Raw genomic sequence first — 24,033 nt, forward strand, 5'->3', positions numbered from 1 at the left:
GGCCATCTTTGAATATATTTAATAATTTTTAGTATTACACTGAATATCCTAGACAAACCACCTAAACCATGAGAGGAATCTGTTGTTCACATTGGTCTTCATGATCTTACACACAGGGCCATCCATGGAGGTCCTGATCATGGCCAAATACGTAAATAGGTTCCAGTGTATCCATTCTGAGTCGTAAAAAGCAGGAGAGATAATAACAACATTGAGATACTCGTTATTGATCCACACATTCCACCTTCATCTAGTCAGTCATTTAGGAATATCATAAATTCAGGTCATATTTCTTATTTTTCTCTTAGAAAAAAGAACAATATCAAACCTGGTACTACCATAGAATAAGAACTTCGACTGTTATTCATTTTCTAGACCATTCTTAGCCAAAGAGGTATGACATTTGCACCATTTACATTTCCAAATGAACTTCAGTATTTTCAATCAATATTAATAGTTTTTATTGCCTTACCACATATATTAAGAGTGAATATGCTTCAACCTCTTCATCTTAACTTATTTATACTTACACTTATTTCTTTGGGCTATTTTTTTAAAGTAAAATCAAAATTTATGAACACAAAACAAGAAAATTGCTCTTTTATTTTCCTAATATTTGTCTATGGTGTAATACCAAATAGAGGCAACAGATTATATTTCTTTTATTTACTGAACCTGAGTTTCAGACATGTAGTATTCATCATCCATGACTCACATGATATCAGTCATCATCATTGGTCCATACATGGGCCTCTATTTCTTCATTCTCATCTGCATAAGTTCATTGATTAACTCATTATTACTAATATTAATTCTATTCCACACTTTTAACAATACAGTGAATATCTGAGGAAAAAGAGAAGCTCTCAAAGACATGAATTTGCTTACTGCATTACTCACATTGGTCTATAGAGCACGTGACCATGAAAGATGCTTAAATCCACTAGCGTGCGTCCATTCTGAGGAGTACAGAGCAGAGCAGATGATAGAAAAAAATTGAGACTTTCTCTAAATTGGTCCTTGTTTTCCTCATTTCATTTACTCAGTCACAAAGGTATTTATTATTTTCCATGATTTATACACATATATAAGCATAAATATGAATATAATGACATGATCCTTAGAAAAAGAGCTAACACCCTTGGTCCATCCATTTATTAATATGCATCAGTTTCTTCAATTTATATTAATAGTACTTCTTGCCTCACCACATATACTCATGGTTGATAAGGCTTCATTCTTGTTTTTATTTAGTTATACTTTGTTTATTGGTTGTATCATTGATCTATTTATATTAATAACATAGAAATTCATGGATCCAAAATTAGAAGAACAATATCCTTGTTTATAAGGATGATTTGCAAGAGAGGAAACAGACTAGATTTTGTTTTGTGTTGGACCTCAGACTTCCAGACACATGGTATTCATCGTATATGACTCCTACGCCACCAAATGTCATCATTGGTCCAGTTTTGCGACTCTTTTTCTTCCTCCCATCTACTTCTGTTTAGTGATTAATTTATCAATTTACTGATGGTAATTAAATAAATACCTATGAGTCACAAAAGCTCAAGGACAAGAGCCTTCAGTATCTTTATAATTTTCTTTAGAACCACTGCCTAATTGAGTACACTTCTTTCATTAATCACCCTCATCATTCTAAAGATAGATTAATCAACAGAATGATTCATACATTTCCAATTTAATCACTGGACCATGGTTAGTATTTTTTCTTATAGTGAATATTTTTTTTAATATTTCAAAGAATACCCTAAACAAACTACCCACGGTAAGATGAGACCACTGACTATTACTCACGTTGGTTTCCATGTACAGGCAAATTCAGAGACTGTTGACCAAGACATATGTTTAAATCAGCTAAAGCGTGTCCATTCTAAAGCACAGAATGCAGAGTAGATGATAACATGATTGAGATGTTTCCTCTACTGATCTTTGTATCTACATTAATTTTCAGTGATTATGTTATATATGAATTGGGTAATATATAACTTTTTCCTAAGAAAACAAACCACATTGAACTTTCTACTAACCCAGAGTAAATACTGGCCATTATTTATATTATCTATAACATCCTTAGCTAGAGGAAACACCCTTGAACCATTTATTTCTTAACTGACTTAGTGTTTCCATATTTATTAATATTATCTCTAGCCTTAAATTTCTTCATAATTGGACGATGCTTCACCCTCTTCATCTTATTTATTTACATCTGTACATTGATTCTTTATTGATTCATTTATTATAATAGAATCAAAATCCATAAACACAAAGACCCCTGAGCATGAGCTTTATAAAATAAATCCTAAATCTGTCTATAGGATCATTTCCAACAGAGGCAATAAACTAGATTTCTTTTTTATATTGGACCTCAGAGTTCCAGACACATATTCATCATCCACGATGCGTATGCCACCGGTGGTCATCATTGCTCCAGGCTTGGCCTCTTTTCTTCCCCACTCTCATCTACCTTTGTTTAGTAATTAATTCAACAAATTCTCTAATAGGAATAAAATGCATACCTATGAAGCACAAAAATCCTAGAACATAGGCCTTGAATCGTTTAACTTCTGTCTATAGAATCGTTTACTACACTGATATATCTCTTTCATTAATCACCCTCAAAGTTTCATATAGGAATTAATCAATATAATGCTGCATTATTAATCAATGGACCATGTCTGGCATTCTTTGCTTATATTTCATACTTTTTAAATAGAGTGTTTACCCATAAAAACTCACATTTGTTTCTACGTGTCAAACACAGAGACAACCAGACATCTTGTGACCTCAGATGAATCCTTAAATCAGCTCCAATGTATCCATGCTGAGAAGTACAAAGCACAGAAAGTGATTTTTAAAAATTGAGACCTTATCTGCATTGACTTTGCTCTCCACATTTTAGCTATTCAGCCTCTTAGGGATTTATTAACTTTCATAATTTACAGTGCTTCACTTATTCATATTTATTTGTTTATATTGAGTGACTCTTTCATTTATCTGTTTATACTAATAAAATCAAAGTTCTTGAACACAAAAACCAAGAACACAATCCTTGTATGTTACTAACATCTGTGAGTATGGCAATTTCCAACAGAGGAAATAGACTAGATCTCCTATTGTGTTGGACCTCAGAGTTCTGGACACATAGTATTCATCATCCATGACTCATACACTACCAGTGGTCATCATTGGTCCAGGCTCAGCCCACTTTTTCTTCATTCACTTCTACATTTCTTTACCGATTAACTTATCGATAAAGCAACAATTGTAAAATAAATATCTATGAGTCAAAAAAAACTTGAAAATAAGACCTTCGAGAATCTCTACAAACATATGGACACCAAGGGGGGAAAGCGCGGGGGTGGGGTGGGGGTGGGGGGATGAATTGGGAGATTGGGATTGACATGTATACACTAATATGTATAAAATAGACAATTAATAAGAACCTGCTGTATAAAAAATTAATTAAATAAAATTCAAAGAAAAAAGAATCTCTAACGTCTCTCTATAGAATCATTTGCCTCCTTGAATTTACATTTCGCTAATCACCTACGTGGTTGCAAATACTGATTCATCAATATAATGTTTCATGTCAGTTCCGTATTTATTAGGGGGCCATGCTTGGCCTTTTTTATTATATTTAACTATTTTTAAATATTACAGTTAACGTCCTAAACAAACCACCAAAAACAAGACAAGAACTTTGACTATTTCTTACACTTAGAGCTCACGGTCATGCAAGACGTTTAAGTTGGCTTGGTGCACCCACTCTAAGAAGTACAAAGCAGAGAAGATTAAAAAAAAAAAACTGAGATATTATCTTCATTAATCCTTGTATTTCACCTTTGATTACCTCAGTAATTTAGGTATTCATTAATTGGGGGTAATATTTATTGATATTTCCCTCAAAAAAACATCAAACTTGCCACTGAGCCAGAATAGGAATAATAATTATTACTTGTACTTTCTATAGAACCATTAGCCAAAGAAATATCATAAAACCATGTCCTTCTTAATTGAATCAGTGTTTTTAACATATATTAACAGATTCTCTTACTTCATGACATATTATCATAATTGGACAATGCTTCACCCTCTTTATTTATTTGTATACAGTTGACCCTTGAACAACACGGGTTTGAACTGCATGGGTCCATTTGTACATGGATTTTTTTCAACAAATATAGTACCTGTATTTTCATTTCAGGGATCTTTAAATTAACTAAGTGTGGGAAAAATTTGTGTTTGATTAGAGATCACAACATGTGGTATCAAAAGAACCAGGGTTTGAGTCCTGATTCTATCCAAACTATTTAAGATTCCTGGCCTTGGGTGAGTCATTTATCAATTCCTTTGCTTCTGAAGCAGAGATAGCCTTACAAGGACTTTCGACTGCGTGGGGTTACACCACGTTGTTCAAGGGTCAACTGTATTTACTGATTGATTCTTTCATTGATCCACCTGTAATAACAGAGTCAAATTCCATAACAAAAACTAAGAACAAGATCCTTGAATATTACTAACATATGTCCACAGGATAATTTCTAACAGACGTATGGTATAGACTAGATTTCTTACTGGGTTGGACCTCAGAGTTCCAGACAAGTACTCATCATCCATGACTCACACCCCACCAGCATCACCATTGGTCCAGGATTGGCCCTCATTACCTTCAATCATGTCTGCATGTTTTTATTGATTAAGTCATCAATTCACTAATAATAATAAAATAAATGCCTGGAGGTCATAAAAACTTGAAACAAGATCCTTGAATATCTCTAACATTTCTCTATAGAATTACTTCCCACTGACAATATATATATATTTCATTAATTGGCCACAATGTTTTCTATGTAGATTAATTAATACAATACTTTATATTGACCCCATTTTACTGTTTGAATGTGACAAAACCATGTTTTTATAGAGGGAGGTTTAAATCAACTGTGACTCAAATTAAAATTGATTAATGTACAATTAATTAATTGTACATTAATTAATTAATTGAATAATTAACTGTGAAAATAAATAAAATGGTCTTTCTTTTTTCTCCTTAATTGACCACAGATGTACTGAATTGGCCCACACATGATCTCCATTCATTTAATTTGTACATGTAGCCATTTATTCCCTTCCAATAACAGAGTTAACACCCATGACAAACCACCAAACCAGAAGCAATTACTTTGACTGCTACTTACCTAAGTTTCTATAGTCCTTAATTGAATCGTTGTGCATCCATTCTGTAGAGTACAAAGCAAATATGAAAATAGATTAGATTAGGTAGATAGATAGATAGATAGGAAAGGCTAGATTCAGATTTTTCTAGTTGACTTCAAGTCAATAACTGATGAGGAATAAACCTTAAGTGCTTGTATATTAAAACTCTCCATGGTATATTGCTTGATTGATTGAATCAAGTATTAAATGTAACGAATATAATGAACACCTCTGAAAGCAACACCAGACAAAAGAATAAGAACTATGTGTGTCCCCTACCCAGTCAGGTAAGAGCTACAACAACTTTCTAAATGAACCTTTCTTGGAGAGAATCGGTTAATCTGAGTCTTAGATTCGAGCACATTCTCAGCAATTGTCCATGCTTGTCCCATCTTTATATATGTATGTATGTATATAGGTATACATGGAGTCATTTTATCTTCCATTTTTTTAAAGTAATTGCACCAACAAGCCAGGAAGAGAAATCCTCTCTAAATATATTGACAATTTCAAAAATTAAGAGCCTAGGTCTACTTTTTTTATCTAGAGAGCAACTGTTAGAACTGGATTAATCACTCTCCTTGTTTCATAACACATGGTCCTCACTGGGTCATGCGTTACCTTCTTTCAAGGAACTGATTAAAATATTAACTTATTCCTTGATACATTTATAATAATAACATTAATACTTGTGACTCCACAGAAACAGAACAATATTAATGCCTGTGCATATGCTCACTAGGCACAGAAAAAAGATCAGATAATTTTTTCTTGTTCTTTTTTTAATTAAAAAGTAGAAGATCATTGAATTAATCATAACTTGTCATGTGACATTCTCAACATAGGTCCAAGTATAAGCCCACTCTCAATTATGTAGTTATTTAATCAATAATTAAGTAAATGTTTTGCCCTTCTCTTAATAAAACAAAAACCAACAACCCAACCCAGAAAAACAGCATGAGCTCTTACACCCATTTATCGAGATGCTCTTTACTCAAAATGGTCAGCTTCAATCAATTTATTTTACTGGAACTCAGTGCTTCAGAAATGTATTAATAATGATTTTTATATTACATATATTACATTACATTCTCCCATATTTGGACCAGGAATAAACCATTTTGTCCTTATTCATGTATACTTTCTTGATTTATTCATGCATTGAGTTACTGAAAATACAATACTCAGAAACCCAAGCACAAGAACAAACTCTTGAATATTTTTAAGTCCTTGAACAAGTTCATTTCCTGTAGAGATAAAGAGGAATGAATCTTTTTGTAATGGACCTCAGAGTTATAGGGTTTAATCAAAGTCCTTGACTTCAGACACCCCAGGGTACTCATCATCGATCCAGGCTAAGCAATCTTTTTCTGCATTTATACCTTTGCTCATTGATCCATTCATTGATCCACCAACAGTAATAACATCAATATCCATGAATTAAAAAAAAGCCAAGAACAAGACCCTTGAATATGACCACCATCTGTGTATAGGCTCTTTTCCCATAAACTAGATCTTTCTCAATAGATGAGATCTCTTTTTGTAGTGGCCCTCATTGAGGTATGTATGGATCAATTATCATCCTTGTTTTCTATGCTTCCCCTTCCAGCTCTCTTGCATCTTCCTAATCTAAATAATTCAACAAACACTAATGAAAAATTCACTCCAAGATCTTTTGACAAGATCTTTTGACTATTATTATTTTAGTTTAGTCATTAGAATCCTTACCCACAAAGGTAACAGTCAAGATCTTCCTCAAAACAGACTGATGAAAGCAGCCATGGTCTTCATTCTGTGGAGTCAAATGCCAATGTTCAAAAGAATGAACAGTCCAGAATTAGATTGATTTAAAAGGACATTAGTTGCGTGGTACTAGGTTAATCATTAAGTTGATTCAAGTGTCATTTTCATCACTGACCTGAGAACAGCACTCCTTTTTATTACTTGATTTAACTATTACTTATAAATAATATAATGAACACTGTTGAATTCATCACTCAAAAATAAGAACTATGACTATTGCTCATAGCTGTCTATAGACCCCTACCCACATAGGTAAGAGCCTAGATAATCTTTTTTTAATGGTCTCAATTTGTGTAGAAATGGTTGAATTTAAAATCTGTGATTTATGGCATAGTCTCACCAAGGTCTATGCTTGACCATACTCATATATTAATTCAATTGTTCATTGTTTTATTTATTCATTTATGGAATTATTCATGGAATACTTGATCATATATTCAAATATACAAACACACGCACACACAAAGTGATAAACCCATGAAAAACCCAGAACAGAAACGATCTTCATGTACATGTCTATATGTTCATACCTAAACTAGGAAGAGAAGATTAGTAGTATACATAAAGATTAGTCATTATTCTTGCTTCTTACTGAGCCATGTTTGCCTCCTTTTAGACTATTGACTGTGATTAGGACTTCATCTATTTACATGTAAGAATACATCGATATCTAGGAATTAACTAACATTAGATAGGAAACTTGAATAATATTTATTATCTCCATATGTCTATTTCACTACACAGAGGTTTGAAAACTAGATTCTTTTATTATTTTTAATAAAACTCAGTGAACAGAGTTGGATTAATAATAACTCTTCTCATAAGGCACATTCTGAAGATGAGCTTTGCTCATTCTTTTTTCAATTAAATAATTATTTAATAAGCATTTATTTATGTAATTTTTCCCTTCTATAAGTAAAAACAACCAACCAGCAAACAACCACCTACATCAAACAATAATTCTGAATCTTACATACATCTGTATACATATTCCTTCCAAAAGAAGGCAAACAGCCTTTATGTATATATTTCACTGGAATTTAGTGCTACAGAAACATATAACAATAATCCATGTTTCATTACATACTCTCATAACTGGTCCAGACCCAGCTTCTTTTACATTTACCTATCTTTACATTTCTTCATTTATTCATGCATTGATTTACTTATGAAAATCAATCTATACCCAGAAGGTGTGGACGCCTGTCATCAAGACACCTGAATATTCTGAACTTCTGCTCTACACTCATTTCCATAAAGGAAAAAAAAGAGAAGGCCACTTTTAAATGATGGACCTCAGAGTTACAGATGGCTTTAATCAAAAGTTTTGATTCAGACACCCTCCAATCTCATCATTGGTCCAGGCTCGGCACTCTTTTTCTTTGTTATTTATACCTTCATTTTCCCATGAGTCACAGACTCCCAAGAACAGGATCCTTGATATAACTATGATAATTGTCTCTAGACTGATTTCTGACAGAGCTTTCAGACTAGATCTAAGGGTAGCCTTGCTTCATCTCAGTACCATCACAAAAAATGACCCATGATTGGGCCATGTTCATTTAATTCACCCAATTTTAAACATGCTGTAGTGAACATCCAAAAACCACAATGGTGCCCTACATCTAGAACACACACAGTAAGTTCCACCTTCTAAGAGCTTCCTCTAAACAATGAATAGGCTGGATCTCTAACAATATGGAAATGCTTAAACCAACTGCAGTGCAGAAATAATATGAAATAGCAAATGGTTCTGAAAATTAATTAAATACCTTTCATTTCTTTTTAAAATGAATCTCAGAGGTGCTGAAATGTGTTCATTCTACTCCTTGGCCCATAACACATTCTTCACTATTGGTCCCTACTTGGTGTCCTTGGATTTGGTTTTTATGTATACAGCCTTTTGTTCTCTTGAACTACCTCAGTGACCACACATGAACAAACCATACGAACAAAACACAGAAACTTTGATTGTTACTTACATTGCTCCTCACCTACAGAAGTAACAGCTAAGATCTTCATCATTGGACAACGACTGAATCCAACATGGAGTGTTCATTCAGAAGGAAAAGGCAGATTTTTAAAAGAATGAAAAGTGTAAACTTAGATTTTTAAAATAGAAGTCAGTTCTGCATTACTAGATTAACCAGAAACATTGGTTTGTGTCACATTTTCATCAATCCATCCAACAGTGGTATCCTTTTCATCTATTGACTTAAGTTTTAGTGTGAAATAAAATAATAAAGACTTCTTAAATGTTTTTATGAAGGTGTTTTAATCTATCACCCAATATAAGGACTATAACTATTATTAATATTTGTCTATACCCCTACATAATCGCAAAAAGGCCACATAATTTTTTTAATGGGGAAAACTTTTGCAAAATGTGATAAATTTAAATTCTTATTTCAAAACACAATCTGACCCCTTGGTGCCATATACTTTAACTATGTACTTATTGATTAATTTATTCACTCATTTATTTAATAATTCTAAGCATAATTTAATTATCTAGATTTTTTTTTGAAAGGAAATACAAACTGATAGAGCCATCTGCTATTCAAAACTAAATACTATTACATGCAACTTTCTCTATCAGCAATGACCAAAATGGTAGCCACTGGCCACTTATAGCTTGAAATGTGCCTAGTGTTACTAAGGAACTAAATTTTTATTTTTGGCTGTTTGAATTTAAATGTTAACAGCAAGATGTGTTTAGAGAGTGGGGTCTATGTGATCCTTCCTTAAAGATGGAGGGGCTCAGATCTTTTTTATTTAAGTGGATTTCTAGGCAATAAAACAGGATTAATCATGCTCCTGCACATATTACATATGCTCCTAAGGGGCCCACAGTTTGTACTCTTTTAAATAATAGATTGAGATATGAAATTATGCTTTACTCACTTATAATAATAGCACTAATATTGGTGAAGCCTAAGAACACTTGACAAAAGCGCTGAGAGACACTAAATCTATCCATTTGATGATTACTCACAAAAATCATCAACAACGTGCATTTACTTTTTTAAAAATAAAAATCAATGAACACAAGAGGATTCATAATTAGTATATTCTCATGCTTAGACCTTTTGTATGTTTCAATAACTATCTAATCATTTGTATTTTATTTTCATTATTGATTGTATTAAACTACTAATTAAATGTTATATTAATATGTTTATCATGATTTGTTATATTACTATTGAATATATTTATTATTATTATTGTACAGTTATGTAAATATTCTTAAAATAAGACATACAACCAGAAACTCACCACCAACCAAGAACAACACTGATGTTCACATATATCTATGCTCCCAAAGGAGGAGTAGCCTTGGTCTATTTTATTGAACTCAAATTTTCAGAAATGTATTAACAATCATTTTTGGTTCATAAGCTCCTTTCATAATTGGACAAGGTGTAGCCCTCCTCTTTATTTATACTTTATTTATTCATACATTTATTTACTTACAATAATACAATCCATATTCATAAACAACAAAAGGTCAAGAACACAATCCTTGAATATTTCTGACTTCGTAAGCACATTTCCCAAAGATGCAACGGACCTCAGAGTTACAGACTGGGTTTAATCAAAATGTTATTCAGATGCCCCACGCATACTCATCATTGATCCAGACTTGGTATTCTGTGCCTTTGTTTGATATATTGTTCTTGACTTATTCATTGATTCATTAATAATAATACAGTCAATGTCCATTAATTAGGAAAATAAAACCAAGATCCTTGAAGATATGAATATGTCTGTGAACATTCACTTCCTACAGAGCTAGAGAAGTAGCTCTCTTCGTGCAATGCAGCCCAGCATTGAAAATAGGAGTGAATCCATTTCCTTGCATCATATCAGTTCCATATTAGCCATTTGTCCATGCTTGGACCTCTTTCACTTAACATCCATATTTTAAAGATGAACAATGAACTTCATTTTATACCACAACTAAGAAAAATGCAAAATTTTCCATTTTTGTATATTTTCCTCCTCAGTGGGTTCGTGGTCTATAACAATACCAATGGAGAAGTTTATATCCACTGTGGTAAAAAAGTTAAATGGAATATTAAAATTTTCTGAAAATGAGTGAAATGCCTTTCATCTTGTTGTCCTAATAAATTCAGTCATGCTGAAATGCTGAAATGGAGTAATCATAATTCTGAATTCCTAACACACTTTAATCATTGGTCATCCACCTTGAATTGTTTGTGTATGCAGCCATTTATTCCTTCAAAACATCTCAGTGGATACCCATGACCAAGACCCCCAAGTAGAACATGAACTTTATTACTTACATAGATCTCTTCTCTCTTTATCCGAAGAGGTAAAACTCAAGATCTTTGCCATGGGCTAATAATCAAATACGGTAGAGTTGTTCATTCTGAGCAGTAAAAAGCAAATTTTAAAAAGAATCAACCTACAATTACCCATTTTTAAACATCAATAATCAGGTAACAATAATCCTTGGTTTGCATTCTATTCTCAACATTTGGAAAGAGAGAGCTCTACTTTATATTTATTAACTTGTGCAATTCTTAATTTTAAATAATACAACGAACACCACTGGATCTAGCAGTAAACAGAAGAAAAATAACTATAATTATTAAGAATATGTCTCGGGGCTTCCCTGGTGGCGCAGTGGTTGAGAGTCCGCCTGCCGATGCAGGAGACATGGGTTCATGCCCTGGTCCGGGAAGATCCCATGTGCCGCAGAGCGGCTGGGCCCGTGGGTCATGGCCGCTGGGCCTGCGCGTCCAGAGCCTGTGCTCTGCAATGGGAGAGGCCACAACAGTGAGAGGCCCACGTACCACAAAAAAAAAAAAAAAAAAAAAAAAGAATATGTCTCTCTACTTACTACCCACGAAGAGCCAAGATCATCTTTTTTATTGAACTTTATTTGTGTGGCATTGGATACATGGGAGATTCAACTCATGGCACAATCTCACCAATAGTTCAAGCTTTACCCTACTTAATATATTTATTAATTCACTCACTAATTTCTTTATTTAATTACTCATGGAATAATAAGACCATCCCTTTATTTTTCTAAAAGAATTCCAAAAAGCTTAAACAATCATCAAAACAGAACTGAAACACTATTATTTACAAATGTCTATGTACACCATTGGAAAGGCCTATGACTCTTTATCTTCCTGTGGACATCAGTTGTGTAAAACATGATGAATCACAATCTTTACATCCAATTGCATGCTTTCCATTGAGGTAATATTGACTGACTTTTTTGAAAAATTGATTGAGATACAAATGTATACATTTGTTCACTTATAATTAAACTTCAATATCTGTGACCCACCCACACTGGATAAGCACCTTGAATAATATTTACATTTGTCCTAATGTCATTACCCAATTGAATAATATTTACATTTGTCCTAATGTCATTACCCAAAAGAATAGCAAACTGGTTCCTTTAAGTTTGTTTGTATGCAACATAAAATTGCATAAAAAGATTGAATTAATCACAAATGTGGCTGAATAAAAGAGTCTCATCATCATTCAATGCCTTCCCTCCCAATTACACAGTTTATTCAATCAACTATTTATGTAAATGTATTTCTCTTCCCTTAATAAAATGATCGATTGGCAACTCGCCTCCACACAAAACAAAAACATTGAGTTTTGTGTGCAAATGACCATATGCTCCTTACAAAAATGATAAGAGCCTTGACTATTAATTTACTGGGACTAAAAATCTCAAAATTGTTTTCGTAATTATCAATGTTTCATTGCATGCCTTAAAAAGTAGTACACATATATCTCTCTTATTCCTCATTCACTGATATATTTCTTTATTCATAGGCTAAATTTATTCTAATAATGCTATTCATACCCCAAACCAAAAAGCCTGAGAATAAGGTGCTTGTACGCTCATTTCCCACAAAGAGAATAATGAGATGTCTCTTCGTTATGGACCTCAGAGTTGCAGATGGGCTTAATCAAAATTCTTGTTTCACAAACCCCATGAGATTCATCACTGGTCCTTGCTAGAAAAATTTTTTTCATTTATTGATTAATTTTCTGATGCACAAATAATACAATCACAGAATTCCAAAAACAAGATCCTTGAATTTTAGGCTCTCACCCTATAGAGCTAATAAACGACATTTCTTCTATAATGGAACTCAAACCTGCACGTGTGGATGGATCAACATCCCGGCTTTGTATCAAACCCACATTCAGCATTGCTTCCTGTGTGGCCCTCTTTTATTTAATTCATTTGTATGTCAAAGATGGTTCCATGAAAAACAATGAAACCACCATCTGAATCACCTCTGGGCTGCCCACAAAGCGTTATCAGCCCCTCTACCCATATGCAAACGGTGAAATCAACCATGGTAGAAAATAGAAAATAATATTAAACAGCTAGGAGAATAAATTAAATAACTTTATCTGCTTTTAAAATGACCTCAGTTGTGCTGATTTAGATTAAACATAATTTGGGGTTTGTAACACATTCCCATCATTGGTCCATACTTGAAGTATTTTATATATTTCATGTATGTAGTACATAACTATTACTTTGGAATTCTTCAGCTAACACTCATGAATAAACTATCCAAACAAAGAATGTGAACCAAGGGACTTACTTATATTAGACTTTATGCTCCTTGCTTGCGATAACAATTCTTTATTAAATGATTAAATCAGCTGTCTTGTGTTCACTCTGGGGAGGAAAAAAGCAGATTTAGACTAGATTTCAATTTTTTAATTATTGTTAGCCAGGCAGAACTAGATAACAATAAACTTTGGCTCAAAAATGTAATTTTTTTACTAATCCAGTATTGAATTCTTAGTTATGAATAATATAATAAACATTATTAACTCCACCACTTAGCCCAAGATTAAGATCTGTAATGATTACAGATATCCACGAATATAAACATCTGTTAAGTACATGGTTATTTAATAGATTTTTGACTGATGCAAACACTTTTCCTTTTCCTAATTAAAAAATAGCAAACTACCAAAACTCAAAACATTGCCTCCTGACCACAGATACTCATATGCTCCATGTGAAAGAGGATTGCAGACTAAACCTGTTCATTCTACTTCAGGACTGTATTAATATTAATACTTATTTTATTGCACTCTACTGATTGCTCCATGAGCAAATCTCTTCGTTTTTCAGATGTACATTTCTTTCTTTATTCATGCACTGATTCACTTGCAATAATACAATCCGTATCCATGAACCACAAAAGCCCAGGAACAAGTTTATTGCCTTTTCCTAACTTCTACTGCTAGTTAATGTCTACAGAGAATATTTACTAGTTCTCTTTCCATAGTGGACCTCAAAGTTACACAGAACACTTAATCAAAGTTATTGACTCAGATACCTCCACCAATACCCATCATCGACCCAGGCATGTCTTTCTATTTCTTCATCCACTTATGCCTTCTTGAACTGATTCACTCGTTCATGAATTCACGAATAATTATACAATCAATTACCTTCGGTGACACAAAACTAAGAACAAAAGCCTTAAATACAACCAAGATCTGTTCGTTGCCCCTGTTCATGTAGAGTGAATAGACTCAGTCACTTTTCACTGTGAGGCTCTGTTTTACATGTAGGGATTAATCAACATGCTTGCTTCATATCAATCCCTTTCTTAAGATTAGTGCCCACCTGCTACTCTTTCACTTGATCCGTCCTTATATTAAAGCTAGTGTAATCAACAACCACAGACCTATCATCTTAGCCCACAACTGACAAAAATGACATCTGCCATCTTCCAAAGTACTCCAGCCTCAAAGAGTTAACAACTGAGATCTTAATCAATGAAGAAATGGATTCAGCAAATGTGGCAAGAATATTAAGTAGGAAGTTAAACTGCTCTGAAAATATGTGAAATGCCCTCCATCACTTTAGTAACAGTCCTTAGTTGGGCCGAGTCAAATTAATCATAAATGTTAGTTTATGACACATTCCAATCATGAGCTGGTAACTGGCATTCCTTAATTTCATGTACTATTTAACTATTTATTTTATTGAAATAATTTAGTGGGATCCCATTAACAACCCCCATTGGAGCTTAGAACACCAACATTGATGTTTCCTTATTTCGGTCTTTAAGCTCCTTAGTCTCAGAAGTAAGGGTCTTCACCTTTAGAGAATGATTAAATCAGATGTGTGGTGTTCATTCTATAAAGAAAAATAAGAGCCTATTATCAAAAACTATAGAGTTAACTTTTTTCAAATTGCTATAACACATTCTCATCATTTTCCTAAGAATGGCACTCTTTTATTTACTTACTTACATTTTACTATTAAATTATATGAATACCACCAAATTCATTGTTCAACACAAAATTAAAACTACAATTCCAGATATCTGACTTTACCTGCTACTTACATAGGAAGAGCCAAGATCATCTTATTGGACTTCTGCAGAATTGGACATATTTAATATGTTTCATGGTACAATCTCACCAATCCTCCACTATATGGACTTATGGATTCATTCACTTACTGATTTATTTTATTTTTCAAGGAATAATATTATCATGTCTTTATTTTTCTAAAGAAAACTCAAAATGGTTAGACACTAACCCAGAATCAAATTACTGGAACTTGGAAAAGTTCAGGTGTACCTTTCAAAGAATAGAAGAGCTTAGAATTTTTCCTAGAATATCTGACTCAGAAAACAAAATGAGTCAGTATCCTGATATCAAAACATGTGTTCTGAATTGGTCTGTGGTTTGCTGACTTCCTAAAAAATAGATTAAGATATAAAATTATACCTTCTTTCTTTTATACAAGCATATCAGTATCTGTGATCTTATCCACTAGACAAGAACACTGAACAAAATTTATGTCTATCTATGGTCATTGCCATTGAGAATAACAGACTTGCTTCTTTTTTTATTGTTTTAACAAAAATCAATGAAAAACAGGATTGGATTAATTAGAAGTGTTGTCTTACAAAACATTCTCATCAGTGGTCTCTGGCTCTCAATTAAGTGGTTATTTAAACAAGTATTTATACAAGTAAATGCATTTGCATTTCCTTAATACCACAACCAGTCAGCAACCCACCACCACCACAGAACAAAAACTGTTATATACAAATGACCATACATATACCACTTTCCAGAGCAGTAACAGTCTCTACTATTAATGTATAGTAAAGAGTCAGAGTCTCAGCTAGATTTTAATAACAATCCATGTTTCGTTACATTCCTTAATAATAGGTACATGACTTATTATATTTTTAAATTCATTGATACATTTCACTTATTTATGGCTCAACTTTATAATAAAAATACAATCCATCCCCAAGAACCACAAAAGTACAAACACAAGGTACCATGTGCTCATTTCCCACAGAGGGAATAATTTAACCATGTGCCTCTTTGCAATGGACCTCAGAATTGCATATGGATTTAATCAAAACTCCTGTTTCAGATACCCCATGGAACTCATCATCAATCCAGACACGTTGTTCTTTCTGTATTTACTTATTAATTGATCCACGAATAACAATATAATCATAAAATTCCAGGAACAAAATCTCCTTTTATAATGGACCTCAGAGAACATGTGTGATCAATCAACATCCATGCTTCATACCAAATCCACATTGACCATTGGTCCATCTGGGTGTTACTTTTATTTAGTTTGCCCATGTTTTAATGATGGTTCAATGAAAAGTGATGAAAGCACCACCTTTAATCACTTCTCAAACACAGAGTCTTCCATGGGCTTGTGGGCTGCCACACGGTTACCAGCCAGTGCTATACCGATATGGAAATGTTTAAGTCATTTGTGGAGGAACATAAAATGTAATATTAAGTAGTTCTAAAAATGAATGAAATGACTACTGAATTAGACTGCTGAATTAGACTAAACATAATTTTTGATTCATAACATATTTCCATCATTGGTCCATATTTGGGATTTTTATTTCCTTTATACACATTGATTCTTTTGAAATACCACTAAGTATTTGTGAACAAATCATCCTACCCAAGGATAGGAACTTCAATTCTTACTTATTTTTCTCTAGGTTCTTAACTCACAGAGCTAACTGCCAAGATTTTGCTTCTTAGAAAATGAATAAGTGTGCTGTCCTGTGGTCATTCTGTGGAGGAAGAAGGAGAATTAAACTAGAATTTAAGCGTATTTTAGTTACTTGGAGCTAGGGAGTTATAAACTTCGGTCCTTTTTAATTAATCCAGTATTCGACTTTTACTTTTAGATACTTTTAGTTATAGCCACTGTTGAATTCACACATAAGAATAAGAAAGATATTTATCAAAAATATATTTATAGGGGGCTTCCCTGGTGGTGCAGTGGTTGAGAGTCCGCCTGCCGATGTAGGGGACACAGGTTCGTGCCCCGGTCCAGAAAGATCCCACATGCCGCGGAGCGGCTGGGCCCGTGAGCCATGGCCGCTGGGCCTGCGCGTCTGGAGCCTGTGCTCCGCAACGGGAGAGGCCACAACAGTGAGAGGCCCGCGTACCGCAAAAAAAAAAAAATATATATATATATATATATATCTTTATAGTTTAACAGTTTTAACAGAATAAAAGATAATTTTAATGGATGCTACTTTTGCAGAATTAGGTACATTTAAATCTTTATTTGGGTACCTTTAAATCCAATAAGGAGTTAATATCCAACATATACAAACAGCTCATACAACTCAACATAAAAAAAAAAAATTAAAAATGAGCAGAATAACTGGATAAGCATTCTTCCAAAGAGGAAAAGCAGGCGACCAACGGGCACATGAGAAGATACTCAACATCGCTAACCATCAGGGAAATGCAAATCAAAACCACAGTGAGATACCACCTCACACCTGTCAGAATGGCCATCATGAAACATAACACAAATAACAAATGTTGGCAAGGATGTGGAGAAAAGGAAACCCTCATATACTGTTGTAGGAATGTAAAACATGGAAAACAGTATGGAGGTTTCTCAGAAACCTAAAAATAGAACTATCATATAATCCAGCAATTCCACTCCTGGGTATATATTCAGAAAAAAACCCACTAATTTGAAAAGATACATGCACCCAAATGTTCACAGCAGCATTATTTACAATTGCCAAGATATGGAAGAAACCTAAGTGTCCATGAACAGATGAATGGATAAAGAAGATGTGAGGTGTGTGTGTGTGTGTGTGTGTGTGTGTGTGTGTGTGTGATGGAATACTACTCAGCCATAAAAAAGAATGAAATAATGCCATTTGCAGCAACATGGATGGACCTAGAGATTATCATATTGATATTAAGTGAAGTCAGACAGAGAAAGAAAGTATGAATCTAACAAATACAACAAACTAGTGAATATAACAAAAAAGAAGCAGACTAGCAGATACAGAGAACAAACTAGTGGTTATCAGTGGGGAGAGAAAAGGGGGAGGGGAAATATAGGGGTAAGGAATTATGAGGTACAAACTATTAGGTATAAAATAAGCTAAAAGGATGTGTTGTATAACATGGGGAATATAGTCAATAGTTTATAATAACCATAAATGGAGTACATAACCTTTAAAAATTGTGAATCACTATATTGTACCCCTGTAATTTATATATTATATATCAACTATACTTCAGTTTAAAAAAAACAGAAAAGGAAAGAACCCATAATCTCATTTTTAAAAATTCTTATTTCACATTCTCAGTGATGACTCTGCTTGATTCAATTTTCTATGTTCATTTATTTATTTACTTAACTACTCATGGAATGATTAAATTATATGCTTATAATATGAAGAAAGTCAAAATGGTAAACCAGCCAGTAATCCAGAACAGAAATATTATTATATGCAATGAATTATATGTCCCTTATCAAAAATGGGAGTAGGCTAGGAATTTTTCTTTCTATAAACATCAGTAGCAAAAACCCAAACTAATAATTATCATTGTCTCATAAAACATGGTCTTCCAATGATCTGTGCTTTCTCTTATTTTAAACAATTAAGATAGGATTTTATTTATGCATTCAATTATAACAATACATCAATATCTATGAATGCAAAGACACTAGGAATAAATCCTGAATGATACAAACATCTGTCTATCCACTTGTTAGTCACAGACATAACAGACTAGATCATGTTTGGGCTGTTAATAAAATTTAGAGAACACAATCTGTTCAATCCTAATGTTTTTTATATGACCTGTCATCAACATATGTCCATAACTGCTTCTCATTCAATGAGCTTCTCGTTCATTTATGTTAACGTCTCCTGTTTCAAAAACACCAAAAAAACAAAAAAATGGATGCAGCAAAAACAGTACTTGGAGGGCAATTTATAGCATTGAATGCATACATTAGAAAAGAAGACCTAAGTGTTTGCTGACAGATGAATGGATAAAGAAATTGTGGTATATATATACAGTGTAATATTTTTCAGCCTTAAAGGAGGACATCCTGTCTTTTGCAACAACATGGATGAACATGGAGGACATTATGCTAAGTGAAATAAGCCAGATACAGAAAGAAAAATGCTGAATGATCTGACACATGGAATCTAAAAAAGGTGAATTCATAGAATCAGAGACTAGACTAGTGGTTACCAGAAGCAGGGAGGTAGAGGAAATAGAAAGATGTTGGTCTAAGGTACAAATCTGCTATTATGTAAGGTAGGTAAGTTCCAGAAATCTAATGTACAGCATGGTGACCATAGTTAATAAATATATTGTATACTGGAAATTTGTAGTTTCAGATGCTCTTATCACAAAAACAAAAAAGCAAAATATAAAAGTGTGTGAGATGAATATGTTAATTAGCTTGTCTGTGGTAATTATTTCTCTCTATATATATGTACATCAAAACATCATGTTGTACATCTTAAATATATACAATTTTTATTTAAAGAAAAAAAGAAATATGTAAAATCAGTAATCTAAGTTTCTGCCTTAGAAAACTAGGAAAAGAACAAACTAAATCCAGAGTAAGCAGAAAAAAAGACATAATAAAAATTAAAGCAGAATCAATGAAATTGAAAACAGAGAATCAACAGGGAAAAATCAATGAAATGAAAAGCTATTTATTTTAAAAGATCAATAAAAACAGTAAGCTACTAGCCAGGCTAAGAAAAAAAATGAGAGGACACAAATTACTATTATAGAAAGTCTAAGGAGAAAGCATTACAGATCCCTGGGACATTAGAAGAATAGTCACAGAATGCTGTGAAATCCATGCCCACAAATTTGATAACCTAGATGAAATAGACTAGTTCCTCAAAAGACACAATTTGCTAAAATCCAAACAAGAAGAAATAGACAATATGAATAGGCCTACATCCATTAAAGAAATAGGTCTAAGATTAATAACCTTCCAAAACAGACAGCACCACACCCAGGTGGATTGTCTGGTGAATTTTACCAAATATTTAAGGAAAAAATTATAACAGTTCTCTTAAAGCCTTTTTTTAAATTTATTTATTTAACATCTTTATTGGGGTATAATTGCTTTACAATGGTGTGTTGGTTTCTGCTTTATAACAAAGTGAATCAGTTATACATATAAATATGTCCCCATATCTCTTCCCTCTTGCATTTCCCTCCCTCCTACCCTCCCTATCCCACCCCTGTAGGTGGTCACAAACCACCTAGCTGATCTCCCTGTGCTATGCGGCTGCTTCCCACTAGCTATCTATTTTACGTTTGGTAGTGTATATATGTCCATGCCACTCTCTCACTTTGTCCCAGCTTACCCTTCCCCCTCCCCATAACCTCAAGTCCATGATCTAGTAGGTCTGTGTCTTTATTCCGGTCTTACCCCTAGGGTCTTCATGACCATTTTTTTTTTCTCTTAGATTCCATATATATGTGTTAGCATACGGTATTTGTTTTTCTCTTTCTGACTTACTTCACTCTGTATGACAGACTCTAGGTCCATCCACCTCACTACAAATAACTCAATTTCATTTCTTTTGATGGCTGAGTAATATTCCATTGTATATATGTGCCACATTTTCTTTATCCATTCTTCTGTTGATGGACACTTAGGTTGATTCCATGTCCTGGCTATTGTAAATAGAGCTGCAATGAACATTTTGGTACATGACTCTTTTTGAATTATGGTTTTCTCAGGGTATATGCCCAGTAGTGGGATTGCTGGGTCGTATGGTAGTTCTATATTTAGTTTTTTAAGGAACCTCCATACTGTTCTCCATAGTGGCTGTATCAATTTACAATCCCACCAACAGTGCAAGAGGGCTCCCTTTTCTCCACACCCTCTCCAGCATTTATTGTTTGTAGATTTTTTGATGATGGCCATTCTGACCAGTGTGAGATGATATCTTGTTGTAGTTTTGATTTGCATTTCTCTAATGATTAATGATGTTAAGCATTCTTTCATGTGTTTGTTGGCAATCTGTATAACTTCTTTGGAGAAATGTCTACTTAGCTCTTCTGCCCAGTTTTGGACTGGGTTGTTTGTTTTCTTTTTTTTTTCTTTTTTTTTTTTTTTTGCGGTACGCGGGCCTCTCACTGTTGTGGCCTCTCCCGTTGTGGAGCCCAGGCTCCGGATGCACAAGCTCAGCGGCCATGGCTCACGGGCCCAGCTGCTCCACGGCATGTGGGATCTTCCCGGACCGGGGCACGAACCCGTGTCCCCTGCATCGGCAGGCGGACTCTCAACCACTGCGCCACCAGGGAAGCCCTGTTTGTTTTCTTGATATTGAGCTGCATGAGCTGCTTGTAAATTTTGGAGATTAATCCTTCGTCAGTTGCTTCATTTGCAAATATTTTCTCCCTTTCTGAGGGTTGTCTTTTTGTCTTGTTTATGGTTTCATTTGCTGTGCAAAAGATTTTAAGTTTCATTAGGTCCCATTTGTTTGTTTTTGTTTTTATTTCCATTTCTCTAGGAGGTGGGTCAAAAAGGATCTTGCTGTGATTTATGTCATAGAGTGTTCTGCCTATGTTTTCCTCTAAGAGTTTGATGGTATCTGGCCTTACATTTAGGTCTTTAATCCATTTTGAGTTTATTTTTGTGTATGGTGTTAGGGAGTGTTCTAATTTCATACTTTTACATGTAGTTGTCCAGTTTTCCCAGCACCACTTATTGAAGGGCTGTCTTTTCTCCACTGTATATTCTTGCCTCCGTTGTCATAGATTAGTTGACCACGTGTGCGTGGGTTTATCTCTGGGCTTCCTATCCTGTACCATTGATCTATATTTCTGTTTCTGTGCCAGTACCATACTACCTTTTTTTTGTGGTACGCGGGCCTCTCACTGTTGTGACCTCTCCCGTTGCGGAGCACAGGCTCTGGATGCGCAGGCTCAGCAGCCATGGCTCACGGGTCCAGCTGCTCTTCGGCATGTGGGATCTTCCTGGACTGGGGCATGAACCCGTGTCCCCTGCATTCGCAGGCAGACTCTCAACCACTGCGCCACCCGGGAAGCCCATACTATCTTGATTACTGTAGCTTTGTAGTATAGTCTGAAGTCAGGGAGCCTGATTCCTCCAGCCCCATTTTTCTTTCTCAAGATTGCTTTGGCTATTGGGGGTCTTTTGTGTTTCCATACAAATTGTGAAATTTTTTGTTCTAGTTCTGTGAAAAATGCCAGTGGTAGTTTGTTAGGGATAGCACTGAATCTGTAGATTGTTAAAGCCTTTTTAAGAAGATACAAGCTGAGAAGACACTTCATAACCCATTCTATGAAGCCAGCATTACCCTAATAAAAATTACAGAAAAACTACAGAACAATATCTCTCATGAACATAGATGCAAAAATCCTCAACAAAATATTAGCAAATTGAATCCAACAATGTATAAAAAGAAATACAATATGATCAACTGGAATTTATCCCACTATGCAAGGCTTGTTCAGTATTCAAAAGTCAATTAGTGTAATCTATCACATCAAAAGGCTAAAGGAGAATACTCACATGATCATATCAATAGATGCAGAAAAAGCATCTGATAAAATACAACAGCAATTCATGAGAAAAAAAAAACTCTCAGTGAACTAGGAATACAGAGGAATTTCCTCAACTTGAGAAAGAATATTTACCAAAAAACCTATAGATAATATCATACCTAATGATGTAAAATTTGAAGCTTTCCCACCAATATCAGTATCAATGCAAGGATGTTCCCTCTCAACACTTCTTTTCTACATTGTACTGGAAGTTATAGCTAACATAATAAGAGAATAAAAGGAAATAAAAAGTATATTATTAGTGAAAAAAGAAATAAAACTGTCTTTATTAACAGATGAAATGGTCATCTATATAGAAAATACAAAAGAACTAACCAAAAAACTCCTGGAACTCATAAGCAAATATAGCAAGGCTGCAGGATACAAGGTAAATAAATAAAAGTCAATCACTTTCCTATATAATAGCAATGAACACGTGGAATTTGAAATTAAAAACATAATATTATTTACATTGGCACCCAAAAAATGAAGTACTTAGGTATAAAACTGAAAAAATATGTATAAATACTATATGAGGAAAACTATAAAACTCAGATGAAAATAATCAAAGAAGAACTAAATAAATGGAAAGATATTCCACGTTCATTGATAGGAAGAGTCAATATTGTCTAAATATCACTTCTTTCCAACTTGATCTATAGATTCAAGGCAATTCCAATCAAAATCCCAGCAAGTTGTTTCGTGGATATAGACACAGTGATCCTAAAGTTTATATGGATAGGCAAAAAAAAATAAATAAAACCCAGAATAGCCAACGCAATATTGAGAAACAAAGTTGGAGGTATGGCAGTATCTGACTTCAAGACTTACTATAAAGCTACAATAATCAAGACTGTGGTATTGGTAAAAGAATTCACAAACTGATCCATGGAACCGAATAGAGCCCAGAAATAAGGCCCACATAAATATGGGCAACTGATTTTTGACAAAGGAGCACTTTTCCATAAGTGGTGCTGGAACAACAGGACATCCACATTTAAAAAAAGAAAGAAAGAAATCTAGACAGAGATCTAACACTCTTCCCAAAAATTAACTCAAAATGGA

At 33.9% G+C, this 24,033-nt stretch overlaps 10 non-coding genes and 1 pseudogene across 10 annotated transcripts; all 11 read right to left on the reverse strand.

Annotated features, from left to right (window-relative positions):
• Positions 1-669: 669 nt before the first annotated feature.
• Positions 670-742, reverse strand: LOC132506040 (small nucleolar RNA SNORD113/SNORD114 family). The gene has a single exon (XR_009535685.1). It is a non-coding gene; the product is annotated as a small nucleolar RNA SNORD113/SNORD114 family (small nucleolar RNA).
• Positions 743-1,394: 652 nt separating this feature from the next.
• LOC132505908 (small nucleolar RNA SNORD113/SNORD114 family) lies at positions 1,395-1,469 on the reverse strand. Its single transcript, XR_009535621.1, has one exon. It is a non-coding gene; the product is annotated as a small nucleolar RNA SNORD113/SNORD114 family (small nucleolar RNA).
• Positions 1,470-2,382: 913 nt separating this feature from the next.
• LOC132505969 (small nucleolar RNA SNORD113/SNORD114 family) lies at positions 2,383-2,454 on the reverse strand. Its single transcript, XR_009535661.1, has one exon. It is a non-coding gene; the product is annotated as a small nucleolar RNA SNORD113/SNORD114 family (small nucleolar RNA).
• Positions 2,455-3,142: 688 nt separating this feature from the next.
• LOC132505906 (small nucleolar RNA SNORD113/SNORD114 family) lies at positions 3,143-3,217 on the reverse strand. Its single transcript, XR_009535615.1, has one exon. It is a non-coding gene; the product is annotated as a small nucleolar RNA SNORD113/SNORD114 family (small nucleolar RNA).
• Positions 3,218-4,603: 1,386 nt separating this feature from the next.
• LOC132505975 (small nucleolar RNA SNORD113/SNORD114 family) lies at positions 4,604-4,674 on the reverse strand. The gene has a single exon (XR_009535663.1). It is a non-coding gene; the product is annotated as a small nucleolar RNA SNORD113/SNORD114 family (small nucleolar RNA).
• A 1,847-nt stretch (positions 4,675-6,521) lies between these two features.
• Positions 6,522-6,594, reverse strand: LOC132506117 (small nucleolar RNA SNORD113/SNORD114 family). Its single transcript, XR_009535714.1, has one exon. It is a non-coding gene; the product is annotated as a small nucleolar RNA SNORD113/SNORD114 family (small nucleolar RNA).
• A 1,739-nt stretch (positions 6,595-8,333) lies between these two features.
• On the reverse strand, positions 8,334-8,407 carry LOC132506052 (small nucleolar RNA SNORD113/SNORD114 family). Its single transcript, XR_009535690.1, has one exon. It is a non-coding gene; the product is annotated as a small nucleolar RNA SNORD113/SNORD114 family (small nucleolar RNA).
• A 2,202-nt stretch (positions 8,408-10,609) lies between these two features.
• LOC132506096 (small nucleolar RNA SNORD113/SNORD114 family) lies at positions 10,610-10,684 on the reverse strand. Its single transcript, XR_009535707.1, has one exon. It is a non-coding gene; the product is annotated as a small nucleolar RNA SNORD113/SNORD114 family (small nucleolar RNA).
• Positions 10,685-12,984: 2,300 nt separating this feature from the next.
• LOC132506150 (small nucleolar RNA SNORD113/SNORD114 family) lies at positions 12,985-13,059 on the reverse strand. The gene has a single exon (XR_009535729.1). It is a non-coding gene; the product is annotated as a small nucleolar RNA SNORD113/SNORD114 family (small nucleolar RNA).
• Positions 13,060-14,362: 1,303 nt separating this feature from the next.
• LOC132506148 (small nucleolar RNA SNORD113/SNORD114 family) lies at positions 14,363-14,440 on the reverse strand (annotated as a pseudogene).
• A 1,999-nt stretch (positions 14,441-16,439) lies between these two features.
• On the reverse strand, positions 16,440-16,514 carry LOC132506153 (small nucleolar RNA SNORD113/SNORD114 family). The gene has a single exon (XR_009535730.1). It is a non-coding gene; the product is annotated as a small nucleolar RNA SNORD113/SNORD114 family (small nucleolar RNA).
• Positions 16,515-24,033: the final 7,519 nt, after the last annotated feature.

The sequence above is a fragment of the Lagenorhynchus albirostris genome, chromosome 1 (assembly GCF_949774975.1).
Source record: "Lagenorhynchus albirostris chromosome 1, mLagAlb1.1, whole genome shotgun sequence".
Lineage (NCBI taxonomy): Eukaryota > Metazoa > Chordata > Mammalia > Artiodactyla > Delphinidae > Lagenorhynchus > Lagenorhynchus albirostris.